The sequence below is a fragment of the Sarcophilus harrisii genome, chromosome X (genome assembly GCF_902635505.1).
Source record: "Sarcophilus harrisii chromosome X, mSarHar1.11, whole genome shotgun sequence".
In the NCBI taxonomy this organism is placed as follows: Eukaryota; Metazoa; Chordata; class Mammalia; order Dasyuromorphia; family Dasyuridae; genus Sarcophilus; species Sarcophilus harrisii.
Genome location: NC_045432.1, coordinates 19,351,065 through 19,365,633, shown reverse-complemented (window position 1 = coordinate 19,365,633; position 14,569 = coordinate 19,351,065). Strand labels below are relative to the sequence as shown.

The 14,569-nt window shown below is 40.5% G+C and overlaps 1 long non-coding RNA gene across 3 annotated transcripts in view; it reads left to right on the top strand.

Moving 5' to 3' along the window:
* The window catches only part of LOC116420384, a 97,234-nt gene extending 83,269 nt beyond the window's left edge, over nucleotides 1-13,965 (top strand). For 2 of the 3 annotated variants that reach the window (XR_004230666.1, XR_004230665.1), the window contains exons 5-8: nucleotides 2,461-3,656; nucleotides 7,796-7,932; nucleotides 8,072-8,269; nucleotides 13,680-13,965. This is a non-coding gene — a long non-coding RNA (uncharacterized LOC116420384). The remainder of the gene's footprint in view (nucleotides 1-2,460; nucleotides 3,657-7,795; nucleotides 7,933-8,071; nucleotides 8,270-13,679) is intronic. The other variant, XR_004230667.1, reaches the window with a different exon arrangement.
* The last annotated feature ends 604 nt before the right edge of the window (nucleotides 13,966-14,569 follow it).

The following is a 14,569-nucleotide window of genomic DNA, read 5'->3' as shown; positions in this document are numbered from 1 at the left end:
GTCTTGACACTTTAGTAAAAATTCCAACAATAAAGGACACACATTGAGATCAGTAGGAGATAGACAGGGTCTGGTGAAAGGCATTCTCTCATCTTCTTGCTTTCACTAAACACAAGAGACAATGCAGAAGCACAGAGTGCCACAGTTGTGGGGAACTCTGGGTGAGGTATAATATCCTTTAGTCCAATAAAAGGAACCTTGATGACGTGTCTGGTTTGACTTCCCATCCCCCCTAGGGGCATCTCTGCCTTCCTGAGAAGTCAGGTTTAAGAACCTGTGTTGTACTTGAAGCAGTTATATGAAAGTGACAAGGAAACATCTGTACACAATAGCAAGTTGTTTATGTGTTCCTGCATGGGCAGTATCTTATAGTTAGCCCATGCACACTGTGATATATTTATGCTGTAGTTATGTGAGTGTATTAGGATATCTAAGGCTGAGAAAATTTTGAATAAATGGACTCCTTTGACCACCTTCATGAACTCCGGCCTTCACTCCTCACCGATGATCAGGTTTCAGGCTGGTACCAAAATCTTTTAGTGTGTAGGTCTAGACAATTGTCATTCAACATGGGGCCCTGGAAAGGAGGGCACAAAGTAGCTCAGCTGACAAGAACAGTGCCAGTTCCAGTGAAGAATCTCTGGGACACAGAAACAGGGCAAGTTTGAAAACAAACAAATAAACAAACAAAAAAAAACAGGCATGAGGGAGGATGCAGTAAAATGAAAGGGCAGTGTCCAGTGTGAGCAGCTTTGGTGTCTTTAGCTAATCGCTAGGTGATGTGGAGAGATCCAGAGAGTGTTGAATGGAAGGAATCAGATTGTAAAGTACAGCTTCCTCCTAGTCCTGCTGCCAAGTGACTCTCTGACCTCTCTCCCTGCCCTCCAATCTTTGCTTATGATTATCTTAACACTAAATATTGAGCAAGCATCAACAGTGAGAAGAGCCATTTATCCAAACATATGCTAATAGAATCATTGTCTCATATCGAGTAGGTAATTATCCTTAAATCCTCGGTTGTCTGATTCAAGTATACCTTTTCAGAGTTTCAGCCCTCTGCATCAGATAGATAAACTGCTTAGGGCAGAGGATTTGCTTGTGTCTCTACAGATGGAGAAGGAATCTGATGGGTGCCAGTATGTTGTATCTGCTTTGTCCATCAGAGAGAGATGGAAAAAAAGAAGACCCTTAAAACAAAGGAGAAGACCCAGGAAACATCAGGTGGTTCCATCTCTAAGTCCACCACTGAAAGAGCATGGCTGTTAGCCCTATATGTATGGCAACTGACTAACGAATATTACCATGACCATAAAAATAATTGCTAATGAGACTGATACAGGACTTCAAAACCTGCAGGAATCTTTGGAGTCTCTAGCACATGAAGTGATGGACAATATATTGACATTGGACTATCTCTTGGCAGGAAAGAAGTGTACGTATTGTTGTAAATTAATAGTTATTTTCTATACCTTCCTTCTGGGACTCATGGAAGTCTTTTATAGTATCTTATTTATTCATATTGCTTTTTATATTAGTACTTGGCTGTGTGATTTTTCCCACACTGAAACTTGCTTTATGGATTTAACCACTAATATATACCTGCTTAAATAAAAACAAAAGAAAGATGGAAATGTAGAAGGTAACAGTTGGAAATGCTTGGCAATGTATAAGACCCTTTAATCCAGTAAAAGGAACCCTGCTGATGTGTCTGGTTGGGCTCCCCATCCCACCTCAGTTCATCTCAACCTTTCTGAGAAGTCAGGGGGAGACAACCTGTGTTGTAATTAAAACAGTTATACTAAAGTGGCAAGAAAACATCTGCACACAATAGCAAGTTGTTTATGTGACCCTGCGTGTACAGTGTCTCATAGTTAGTGCATGTGCAGTGTACTATAGTAATGTAAGTGTATTAGGCTATTCGAGGCTCTGAAAATTTTGAATAAACAGACTCCTGTTTGAACATCTTCATGAGTTCTGCCCTTTACCCTTCACCCATGATCAGGATTTGGGGTAGTATCGGAGTCCCTTAGTGAGCAGGTCTGGACAGAGAAGACTTATGGAGAGTGGGGCAGAAGATAGGAGCAGCAGGAAATAAAATATCTTCTTCCCCCTCTTCTCTTCTTTGTCCTATAACTAGTAAAAGATTTGGCAAGAGTCTCACAGGTAAAAGTGGAGGGTGCTAGCCTCTTGTCTTAGATCCAGCGGCTTGAGACCAGAATGGAGGTTTATTAAATTCATGCAGAATGCATGTGGAGGTATTCACTTCTCCTTATTCCTCCTTTTTCTCTGATCCTCTTTGTGAAGGCTGAAATCCAGCAAGAAATCTCATGGAGTAAAGAAATGGATATGATGGCAAATGGCCATCTCTCCTCTTCCCACCCTCACTGGAGTCTGAAAAATAGGCAGGAGGCTTATGGAAATCTGTCTCATTTCTTTCATCTTCTTCCCTTGCATACCTAGAGATCAGGCAGAGAACACACAGGACAGAATGGAAAGCTGCCACCTCTGCTCTTTGATTTAGTCTGAAGATTTGGCTGGAAACTCCTGGAGAACTGTAAGTAGGAAAATGGGGCATGATAGCAGGTATCCCACTTCTCTTCTCACTTCTATCAGAGGCTGGAGACCATTAAATATCCTTATGGAGATCAGGCAAATGATGCACAGGAAACAGCGGAGAATGCCAATTTTTCTTCTTTTCACTTTCATTATTAATTCCAACAAAGGATTCTTGTAAAAACCAATGAATTGTGCCTACTTCTCTTCTAATTTCTAGAGGCTGGAGACCAGATCAGAGATTCCTAGAGCTCAGACAGGATAAATGTGGAGCATAAGGAGGTCTCTGCTTCTCCTTTCTCTTCCTCTCCTCTCTTTGTCCCTGCTAAGTTTGAAAACCAAGTAAAAGACTCATGGAGTTTCTTTGATTCAGAAAGTGGAACTCATTTAGGACACTCATTGAGATCAGGCAGGAGATAAACAGGGCCTGATGAAAGCCATTCTCTCATCTTCTGTCTTTCACTAAAGGCTAGCACCATGTTTTATGTCCAGTGAAAAAAGATCTGGTAGGAGCCTCATGGAATCGAGTGGAAGGTGCTCACCTCTTCTGTTAGAGCCAGAAGCTTGAGAACAGAAGGAAAATTCAGAGAGATCAGATAGAACACATGCAGAAGCATTCCCTTAGCCTTACTCCTCCTTTCCTCTACTTTTCCTTTTGGTGGCTGAAAAGCAATTTGAAAACTCATGGAGATCAGGAAGAAGAGGAATGGACATGAGGGAATTCTCAGTACTAGACAGGGGACTAGTTCATTTTAGTGTGTAGGTCTAGACAATTGTCATTCAACATGGGGCCCTGGAAAGGAGGGCACAAAGTAGCTCAGCTGACAAGAACAGTGCCAGAAATGAGAGGAGAGATGTTGGAGGGGATTTCAGACAGTTAAGACACTAATGCATTGTTAGTGAAGTTGTATACTGATTCATCCATTCTGAAGGGCAATTTGGAACTATGCCCCAAGAGCTATAAAACCATGGGGGGAGAGCCATGGAGTATGATATAACTGCCTTTCTTCTCTGCTTCTCTTCTCTTCTCTTGAGAGTCTGAAGATCCAGAAGAGGCTCAGCAGGACACAATGGAAACTATTGATGCAGAGGCTAGAAAATAGGTAAGAAACTTTGTAAATCAGGAAGGAGAGAAAAAACAAAAAAAGACTTATAGGTCCAAAAAGATTTATAGAAACTCCTCTTTGGTGATAAAGAATTGGAAATTCAGGAGATGCCCATTGTTAGAGATTTTCCTTCTGAGAATTGCCATGTATGCTATGTCAGCTGGTAGGGTGGACCCAGGAGGTAAAAAAGGGGCTTGGCCTCTGAGGCTGGAGGTTGTGTCTTACAGGTGTTAAAGGTTCTTTTTTTTTGTTGTTGTTGTTTCATGTGCCTTTTTTATTATACTATGTTATGGAAATGCTTCTTTTATTTCATAAATTTAAAAAATCAATTAATTTTTAATCTCACAAAAGTAGTAAATATACCTTCAAACTTCTTTTAGAAATATCCCCACACAAACTTAAAATATGAAAAAAAAAATTCAGAACTCTGCAACAACCCTAAAACTAAAATCCATTTTCAAAAGTTTTCCCTATCCCCACCCTGACCCTTACTCCTTTTCCTAACTTCATATGGAACATGATTTGAAAAGACTTAACCTTGCAGAACAACCTCTACTACCTACAGCCTAAGTGATCTTAGGAAAATCACAACTTCTCTGAGATTCTATTCATTTTTTTTAAATTTTTAAAACATTTTATTGACATTTTATTTCCTGCATCGTCTTTGAAAAGACTTAACCTTGCAGAACAACCTCTACTACCTACAGCCTAAGTGATCTTAGGAAAATCACAACTTCTCTGAGGTTCTATTCATTTTTTTTTAATTTTTAAAACATTTTATTGACATTTTATTTCCTGCATCGTCTTTTCTTTTTTTTTTATTTATTATTATTATTTTTTTATTATAGTAACTTTTTATTGACAGAATCCATGCCAGGGTAATTTTTTTTACAACATTATCCCTTGCACTCACTTCTGTTCCGATTTTTCCCTCCCACCCTCCACCCCCTCCCCTATGTTAAAGGTTCCTTGAGATGATGAGGGGTGTGTCCTCTTCCTAGATCTTTTCTTAGAAGGCAGCATTAACTCCAGGTGTCTCCCTTCTGTGGATCCACCTACACAGTGATGAGTGGGCTAGGCACATATTAATCCCAGAGGAGAGTAAATAAATGGCCAGCTTTGCTATAGGAGAGAGAAGGATGTCGAGAGAAGTAGAAAGAGACAGAAATGTAGAGGGATTCAGAGAAGAGAGAGAGAGAGAGACACAGAGACAGACATACACCTGCTTTTGCTTCCTGCTAACCCCTGCTAATAAAGAAAGGCTATTTGGCACCTTAACATGGTTTGTCTTCATGTGTATCTGGGTAAGATTGGTATGTATGGCCCTGGCAATCAGTAATTTCAGAGTGGGAGGTTACAGCCCATCAATAGGGAAATGACTGAGCAAATTGTTGTTTATTATTGGCATGAAATACTATTATGCTAGAAGAAATGACAAGCAGGATGCTCTTAGAATATTCTTGACTTACATGAAGTGATACAGAGTGAGTTGAGCAGAATTATGGAAATATTGTGTATAGGAACAGCAGTATTGGAAAATGATCAACTGTAAAAGACTTACTTGTTTCAGCAATACAAGGCATCATGACAATTTTAAAGGTATTAGGATGAAAAATATTCTCCATCTCCATTGAAAGAACTTATGAAGTCTAAATGCAGAGCAAGACTCTCCATTTCTTTAATTGTCTTGTGATTTTTGTCCGTGTTTTTTTCATAACATGACTTGCATGGAAATGTTTTGCAAAAATGGACATGCATAATCTACTATGAAAAAGGTTACCTTCTCATGACAGGCAAAGATAATGATAAATGTTGGAGAGGATGTGGAAAAACTGGGATACTAATTTTTTGTTGGTGGAATTGTGAAATGATCCAACCATTCTGGAGAGCAATTTGAAATTATGCCCAAGGGATGATAAAACTGTCCATATCCTTTGACCCAGCAGTGTCTCTACTGGGTCTGTAATCCAAGGAAATCACAGAGGAGGGAAAAATCAAAAAGGAGGTGCACTCACCTGTGCAAAAATGTTTTGTGGTAGCAAAGAATTGGAAAGTGAGAAGAAAAGGGTTGCCTTCTTAATGAGATTTGGAGGGAACGGAGGAAGGGAGAGTATTTGGTATTCAAAATCTCAAAAATAAAAAAGAATGTTCAAACTGTTTTGATATGTAATTGGGGAAATAATAAGACATTAAATCAAGTTTTTAAAAAAGAAATCAGAAGGGAAACCTATGGAGCATGATGAAAGTTACTTGTCTCTCCTCTTTCCTTCTCTCCCTTTCCTTTTGGAGACTGGGGATCAGACAGGAGACAGGATGAAAATGAAAATCTGCCCCCTCTCCTCTTCTATCTAGAGCCTGGACCTCATGAATAACAAGTGGGAGACCCATGGAGTGTGATGGATACTACCTGCTTCTCTTTCATTTTCTCATTTTCCCTTCAGCAACTAGAAATTGGATGGTAGACATGTAGGGTATAATGTAAGGAGCCAATCTCTCCTCTTTGATCCAGAAGCTGGAGAATTGTCAGACTCATTTAGATCAGGAACGAAATTCAGAGAGCACGATGGAAGGAATGCACCTCTCCTCTTTCCAATCCTCCCTGAGACTAGAAGCTTAGAAGACTCATGGGGAATTGTCAGGAGGCCTTTAGAGTATTATGGAAGGTACCTATTTCTCTTTCCTTCTTTCCTATTCCTTTTGGAGATCAGCAGGAGACAGGTAGGGATCAATAGAAAGCTGCCACTTCTTCTCTTTGATCGGTATTCATGAGGTTTTATGGGAAACTCCTGCTAATTAGAATGGAGAAGCATATGGAGTGATGGGATGCACCCACCTTTTTTCTTCTCACTCCCATAGAAGATTGGAGAACCCTCCAGTGACCAGATAGGAAACTTATGTATGTTAGACAGGAAATACATGAGAATGATTAAAAGTACCCGCCTTTTCTCTTCCCTCTTCTTCACTTCTATGCAGAGGCTGGAGATCAGAACACAGAAAGATGGAGTCCACTGGAAAGCACTTGACTCTCCTCTTCCCATTTCTACTAGAACCTAGAGTCCAGGCAGGAGACTCCTGGTACATTGAAAGGCACTGTTACTTCTCCCCTATCTTTTGCTCCTCTCCCCTCCAGAGGCTGGAGATAAGGCAGGAGACAGGAAGGGCATTGTGAAGGGCACATATCTCTCTTCCAGTCACCTGCTGCAGGTCTGCAGGAGATGTTCTAGGTGCAATGGAAGGTTCCCATTTTTCCTCTTTGTTCTAGAAACAGGAACTCATGTAGGATACTCATGGAGATCAGGTAGGAGATAAACAGGACAGGGTAAAACACATTTTCCTCTCCTCTCTTTACTTTCACTATGGCCTACAGACCAGGCAGGAGACTCATGGAAATCAGAGAGGGACACCTGGAGTATGGTGCTACTGTTCCTTTTCTTTCTTACTCTCTTCTTCCCTTGGGAGGCTGGAGATCAGGCAGGAGACAGGGAGGACACAATGGAAAGTGTCCATTCCTTCTTGTTGATGCAGAAGCTAGAGAATTAGTAGGAGACTCAGAGAGATCAGAAAACACATGGGGCCCAGGAAAGGCACCTGATCTTCTTCCCATTCTGACCACAGGTGGGAAACCAGACAGAAGGCTCATGAAGCTCATGGAGAAAACCTATGGAAGGTCCCTGCTTCTCCTCTTTCCTTCTCTCCTCTTCCCTTTGGAGGCTGGAGATTGGGCTGGAGACAGGCAGGACACAATGAATGGACAGCTGCCACGTCTCCTCTTAGATCTAGATTTTGGAGACTAGGTGGGAGTCTCATACAAATAAGGGGGAATACCCAAAGAGCATGATGCAAAGTATCTTCCCCTTTTCTTTCCTTCTTCCATTTAGAGAATGGAGATTGGGCAGGAGACAAGTATGGCCCCATAGAAGGCCCAATCTTTCCTTTTGGATCTGAAAGCTGGAAATCAAGTGTGAGCCTCCTAGAGAACAAGAAGGAGAGGTACAGGGAATTATGAAAGAAGTCCACTTCCATTCTTTCCAATCTTACTGGAAGTTAGAGACCAAACAGATGAATCATGGAAATCGGGGAAGAGACTCAAGGAGCATTATGGAAGGAACCTCCTCTCCTGTTTTCTTCTGTCCTAGGTCCCTTAGAAGCTGGATATCAGGCAGGAGATATGTAGGAGATAAAGGAAGGGGCCCATCATTTTTCACTCTCAGTGGATGCTGGAGACCAGAAAGGAGATTAATAGCAGTCAGGAAGGATGCATGCAAAGAACAAGGTAAGGCACACCCCTCTCCTCTTGGATGCAGAGGCTGGGGACCAGACAACAGATTCCTAGAGTTCAGACAGGATAGATGTGGAGGACAATGGGGCTTCTGCTGCTTCTTTCTCCCCTTCTCCTCTCTACTTTTCTGCAGAAAAGGAAGATGGCTCAGGAAGATGAGGAAGAAAATGCACTGGTATGATGGAAGGCACCTGTGCCTCTTCTTTTCACACATGAGTGATGGAAGATCAAGTAAAGCATTCATGAAGATCAAGCGGGAGATGCATGAAAATCCATGGAGAATGATGAAGGGCACCTGCCTCTCCTCTTTCCTCCTGAGGCAGAAATTCAGGTAACAGACTCATGGAGTTCCCCAAGGAGAGGAATGGGCCTGGTGGAAATTCCACCTCCCCTTTCATCTTCCACTGGGGTCAGGAAATCAGACAAGAGACTCATGGAAATCAGAAGAGATATTATTTCTCTCTTGTTGATGTACTAACAGTTAATGAAAGTGTTTAGCTGGGCTTTAAAAAGAATCATTATTATTAAAATAAAACAACCCTTAAGGCTTTAAAAATAATTATTAATTTAATAAAACAACCATCATGTTATAAAAATAATATTCATTCTACTATATTTACATAATATGCAATAATATCAAATGAAAATCTCAAAAGATCTAACCTCATAAAATAGCAACTTTTATACATCACGAAGCCTAGATACAATTATTATTATAATTTTTGATATTGATGTAATAACATTTAAGGGGAAGTTCAACAGGTCTTTAGAAAAGAATAATTATTAATAAAATAATATAACCATTAAATTATAACAAATAAAATTCATTTTACTATGTCTATGTAATAAGTAATAATATCAAATTAAAATTCCAAGAGATTGTATCACAGGTAGCATTCTTCAGGCTTAGACAGAATTATTATCATTGCTCTTATTTGGGTACAATATTAGTTAATGAAAAAATTTAACAGGTCTTTACAAAGGAATCATTTTGATGAAAATAAAACAAACATTAAATTATCACAAATAATATTTAGTACACTATTTCTATACAATGTGAAAGAATATCAAATTGAAATCCCAAAAGATCCTATCTCAGACAGAAATTTTCATTAAACTGCAGCCCTAGATACAGTTATTATTACTTCTCTTATACTGATGCAATTTGTAATGGGCTGAAGCTTGAGTTGATGCACTGAGGTCCCAAGCACGTAAGGCTAAATAGTAATTGGACCATACTCTATTAATATATGCTTGGAGAAAGAATGGCCCCTGCCTACTCTTTGTGCAAATTTTGATGTGTTGTATGGGAAATGACGTAGGATGATTTTGGTGGGTGGAGAGAGAGAGGCAGGGCGAGAGGCAAAGAGACTGCTGGCTGGGTTTGTGTTGTGGCTGCTCACATTCTTATCGCCATCCCCTTTCATCTCCACAAAGAATAAAGATCGAGGATTTTCCCTTAACCTGAATTCCTGACTCTGGCTGATTTTAAAATAAGCTGTCATCACATTTGGCACCCAAGTGTGGGAACCAAAGATCCTACTTTCACTGAAGAAGTCTCTGGTGACTAGGAACTTAGATGAGTTTTGTAATAGACAAACAGGGAACTTATTTTCTTAAAGACTAAACTAGTAACCTTTTCTGGATGAAATGGGACAGATGTTAGGAAAAGATTCTCCTCCATCCCCACCCTCACCCCCAGCCCCACCCTGAAGTGGTGCTATAGAAAGCATGCATGCTTAAGCTGATAGAAGGAAGAGGGTTACTTATAACTTGGGAACAGATAGCTAGACTTCTGGGTTTTTAGAGGAAGAGCAAATCTCTCCAGATAATTGGACATTAATAGGGCACCAGCTCTCTGAATATTACAATGAAAAAGGTCCTTGTTAAATTTCCATCGAGGCATTCTATGTATACAATATAATACAGTTGGCCTTAAAAAATCCTATAAGTTATAGAAAAAAGAAAAAAAGTTCTAGGAATAGCCAGATGAGGAAACCTAAGGAAAAGGAGGAAGACAAGGAACAGATTAATGACCATATCCCTACAGGGCATGGAGATTTAAGTGAGTCTCAAGGGTATGGTGACTTTCCACCACATGAGGCAGCTTTAGCCCCACCTAAGGAGTAGGTAATTGACTCTCCTCCATCAACTCCACCTTCCAGGATGGAGGGAGGAGGGGTAGTGGGGGGGGGGAGTGACAGCACCAGCATCTCCCCCCAGCATCTAACCGCTACTATGACTAGACTGCAAAAGGGACTACTTAAAGCCAGGGCAGAAGGGAGAGATGTAACTGAGCTCCAACCTCACATTTTTCCTGTGATTCAACAGTTTAACTCTTCAGGTCAAAAAAGTAGAAAATACACTCCTTTTGATATAGAAATCCTCAAAGACCTGAAAAAGGCTTGCATTCTTTATGGGGCTACATCAGCTTATGTTAAGATGTTATTACAGAATTTGGCTTTTGAAATCTTAACCCCTAATGACTGGAAATCTATAGCAAGGGTATGCTTAGAAACTGGACAAAACTTGTTGTGGCTTTCTGAATATATTGAGATCTTAGGATACAAGCCCAACAAAATAGTCAAAGTGGAGTTCATACTGCAATCACCTGTGACCTACAGGTGTAGGTTCCTATGCAGCCATCTCAGTACAGATTAATTATTCCATAGCAGCATATGAGCAACTTGCTGCAAATGCTCTCAAAGTGTGGGATTCTCTCCACAATAAAGACAACAAGAGTGAGACCTTCACAAAAACAATATAAGGGGCAAATGAACCCTTTGCTGACTTTGTGGGACATTTGCAGACAGCTATCACAAGAACTAATGGTGAAAATGCAGTAACAGACATTTTGATAAGGCAACTTGCTAAGGAAAATGCTAATGAGGTCTGCAGAAGAATTATACTAGGACTGTGCAAGGATGCTCCTCTAGAGGAACTCATAAGACGCTGTGCCACAGTGGGTACAAATGCCTTTTATAGCCAGGATATGATGTAGATTTCCCAAGATCCCAACATGAGAAGACAGGGTCCCTTCTGGCAAGGGACTTCCAGAGAGACTTGTCAATGCTTTCAGTGTGGTAAAGTAGGGCATTTGAAAGCTCAGTGTTGGTATAGAGAAAGAATGAGAAAACAGGGTGGGGAACAAGACCCAATACCCCATGTCCAAAATGCAACAGAGGCTTCCATTGGGCCTCAGAATGTATACTGATTCAGAGAAACGGGATGAGGGGCCCAGCTCCAGGGCCCCAGGCAAAAAACACTTGGGTCATGATGGCAGCTGATGCTAAACCCAGAGAGTGCCTAGAAGTCCAGTACCCAGACATGACCAATCAGCCAGGAAGCCATATGATGGGAGATAGGGATTACACAATCAATCAGCCAGGAAGCAACCTGAAGGGAGAAAGGGATTACAATTGGGGAGAATAGAGTTGTATGCAGCTGGGACAACTGAGATATCCGCTGGAGAAGTGAAATCTGTTCCTCTTCAGCCTGTGGATCCCTTGTCTCCAAATACAGTAAGCTTGACCATTTCACCTCCTGAGAGTACGTACAAAACAGTGTTCATCCACACACTGATGTAGGAAACTGGGGAATGTGTAGATAATATCCCAGTTACTAATACAGGTAGACAATATGTGACTTATCACCCAGGAGAAGTAGTAGCATCAGGTTTACTGATACAGAATCCTAATAAGCAACCTGGTGATAGTCACCCAGATTCTGACTCCAAGCCACAAAATCCAGGAATATGCTGGACAGTAGCTGTAACAGCTGACCAACATATGATCATGATCTATATAAATGACCTACCATTGTAAGGATTGGTAGACACAGGTGCAGATTGTACAGTCATTAGAGGTGCCAACTGGCCCAGTCACTGGCCAAAGATTAAAGGAGACACCTACATGTCTGGCGTAGGAGGATCAATAGCAGCTGAAGTTAGTGCTGCCCTTATGAGATGGACTTTTGAAGGCAAAACAGGAGTTTTTACTTCTTTTATAGTTGAAAAAATCCCCATCAATCTGTGGGGAAGAGACGTCTTACAACAATTAGGGCTAAAAATGAGTAGTTCTGATTTTTTAGGCAGGGCTGTTGTTGAAAGCCTGCCAACATTTTCACCTGTTCCTATCCAATGGAAAACTGATACACCAGTGTGAAGTTGAACTGGCTTTATCCAATGTAATGGAAAGAGTTACTCAAAAACCCTTGGAAATATCAGTTTTTGCTACACAAGAGGCACCCACAGCAGTCCTTCATCAAGGAGACAGTGTGAGAGAGTGGGTGAACCTCCCAGCACAACCAGAACAAAGCCTTACTCCTTACCCAGTGCTTGTGGCTAGAATTTTATTAAAGGCCATTAAGCAAGCAGTACAATTATCGGGGACAAGACCTGACAAGATATATACCTTTTATACTAATACACAAATTAATGTGTGCTATGAGACCATCCCAGAGTGGCAAATTTTTTGGCTATGGCTTCAAATTTTACACATGGGTCTCCATTAAAGATAACCAGACTATGACATAATTGGCAATGGATTCTTGAAGAAAAAGCTTCTAAAGTTCCTCTTAAAGAACCAACTATCTTTACAGATGCATCCAAACATAATATTTGTGCTGTGTACTCTCATGACTTAACTATAAAGAGAGTAGTCAGAACTCCTTTTCAGTCCACTTAGCAGGATGAATTGTATGCAATCATTCTAGCTCTTACTTATCCAGGAGATATAAATATAATATCTAATTCGGCCCATTCAGTAGGTATAGTACAAAGAATTTCCACGGCCCAAATAAAATTTGTAGTCTCTAATATATATCAGCTCTTTAAGAAAATTCAAGAGCAAGTGAGAAACCATCCTGGTAAGATTTATATTTTGCATGTCCACTCACATAGTGGACTTCCAGATCCTATTTTTGATGGTAATTCAAAGGCAGATCGCCTTCTAACTATGTTGGTCAATATTCCTTTATTCTAAGAAGCCCAGGAATCTCATTCTAAATATCATCAGGCTGCTCGAGCTTCACGTTTACAATTCAGAATAACAAGAGAGGAAGCAGGGAGCACAGTAAAAGCCTGTACGGCTTGCCTTCCTTTCCACACTCCTACACTACCTCCAGGGAAGAACCCTCGTAGTTTGAGACCCAATGAAATCTGGCAAATGGATGTGCCCCATTATAAATATTTTGGTCGTCTGTCTTTTATCATGTTATGGTAGACACCTTTTCAGGATTCACTTTTGCAATACCAGCAAACAAAAAGGACAGCGAGAGTGGTCACTGAATTCCTCATACAAGCATTAGCAAATTATGGGTGTACCACAAGCAATAAAAACAAACAATGGTCCTGCATATACTTCTAAACATTTTGCACGCTTTTGTGCACAGTATAAGATTTTACACATCACTGGCATACCTCTTAATCCTCAAGGACAGGCAATAGTAGAGAGGAGAAACAGAGACATTACAATGCTCCTCCAAAAAGAAAAGAAAGGGGGAGCCACAGGTAACCCTATGAGAACTTCTAAATCTAGACCTTTATATTGTTAACTTATTGATTTTTGACAAAGAAGAACTGACTCCGGCAGGCAGGTTTATAACCCACTGGAAGGGCAGTGTCCAGTGTGAGGAGCTCCATTATATTTAGATAATCGCCAGGTAAGGTGGAGAGAACCAGAAAGTGGTGAATGGAAGGGACCTGATAGATTAACTGCTTGGGTTTGCTTGTATCTCTACAGGTGGAGATGGGTGGTAACGAGACATATTCGCCTAGTCGATCACACAGAGATGGAGCAGACCCTTGAAAGGAAGGATAAGACCCAAGAAATATCATGTGGATCTGTTGCTGATTGTGTAGGACATTGAATCAATGAAATAGCATGGAAGTTATAGCATTTCACTCATGGACATCGAAAATTATTGGACTTCAAAACCTTCAGGAATCATTGGAATCTCTGAGACATAAGACTGTTGTAGGACGTGAAAGCCCTCAGGAATCATTGGAATCTCTAAGACATAATAAGACTGTTGCAATACTTGAAAAAGCTCAGGAATCATTGGATTCTCTGAAACATGATCAGATTGTAGTAGGACTTGAAAGCCCTCAGGAATCATTGGATTCTCTGAGACATAATAAGACTGTTGCAATACTTGAAAAAGCTCAGGAATCATTGGATTCTCTGAAACATGATCAGATTGTAGTAGGACTTGAAAGCCCTCAGGAATCATTGGATTCTCTGAGACATAATGAGATTCTTGCAATACTAGAAATGCTCAGAAATCGTTGGATTCTCTGAAACTTGATAAGATTGTTGTAGGATTGGAAAGCCCTCAGGAATCATTGGATGATCTGAGACATAAGATTCCTGTAATACTTGCAAAACCTCAGGAACCATGGGATTCTCTGAGACATGATAAGATTGTTGTAATGGCTGAAACGCCTCAAGAATCACTGGATTCTCAGAGACATGATTAGATTGTTGTAATAATTGAAAGCCCTCAGGAATCATTGGATTCTCTGAGACATGATTAGATTGCTGTAATAATTGAAAGCCCTCAGGAATCATTGGATTCTCTGAGATTTGATAAGATGGTTGTAATAATTGAAAGCACTCAGGAATCATTTGAT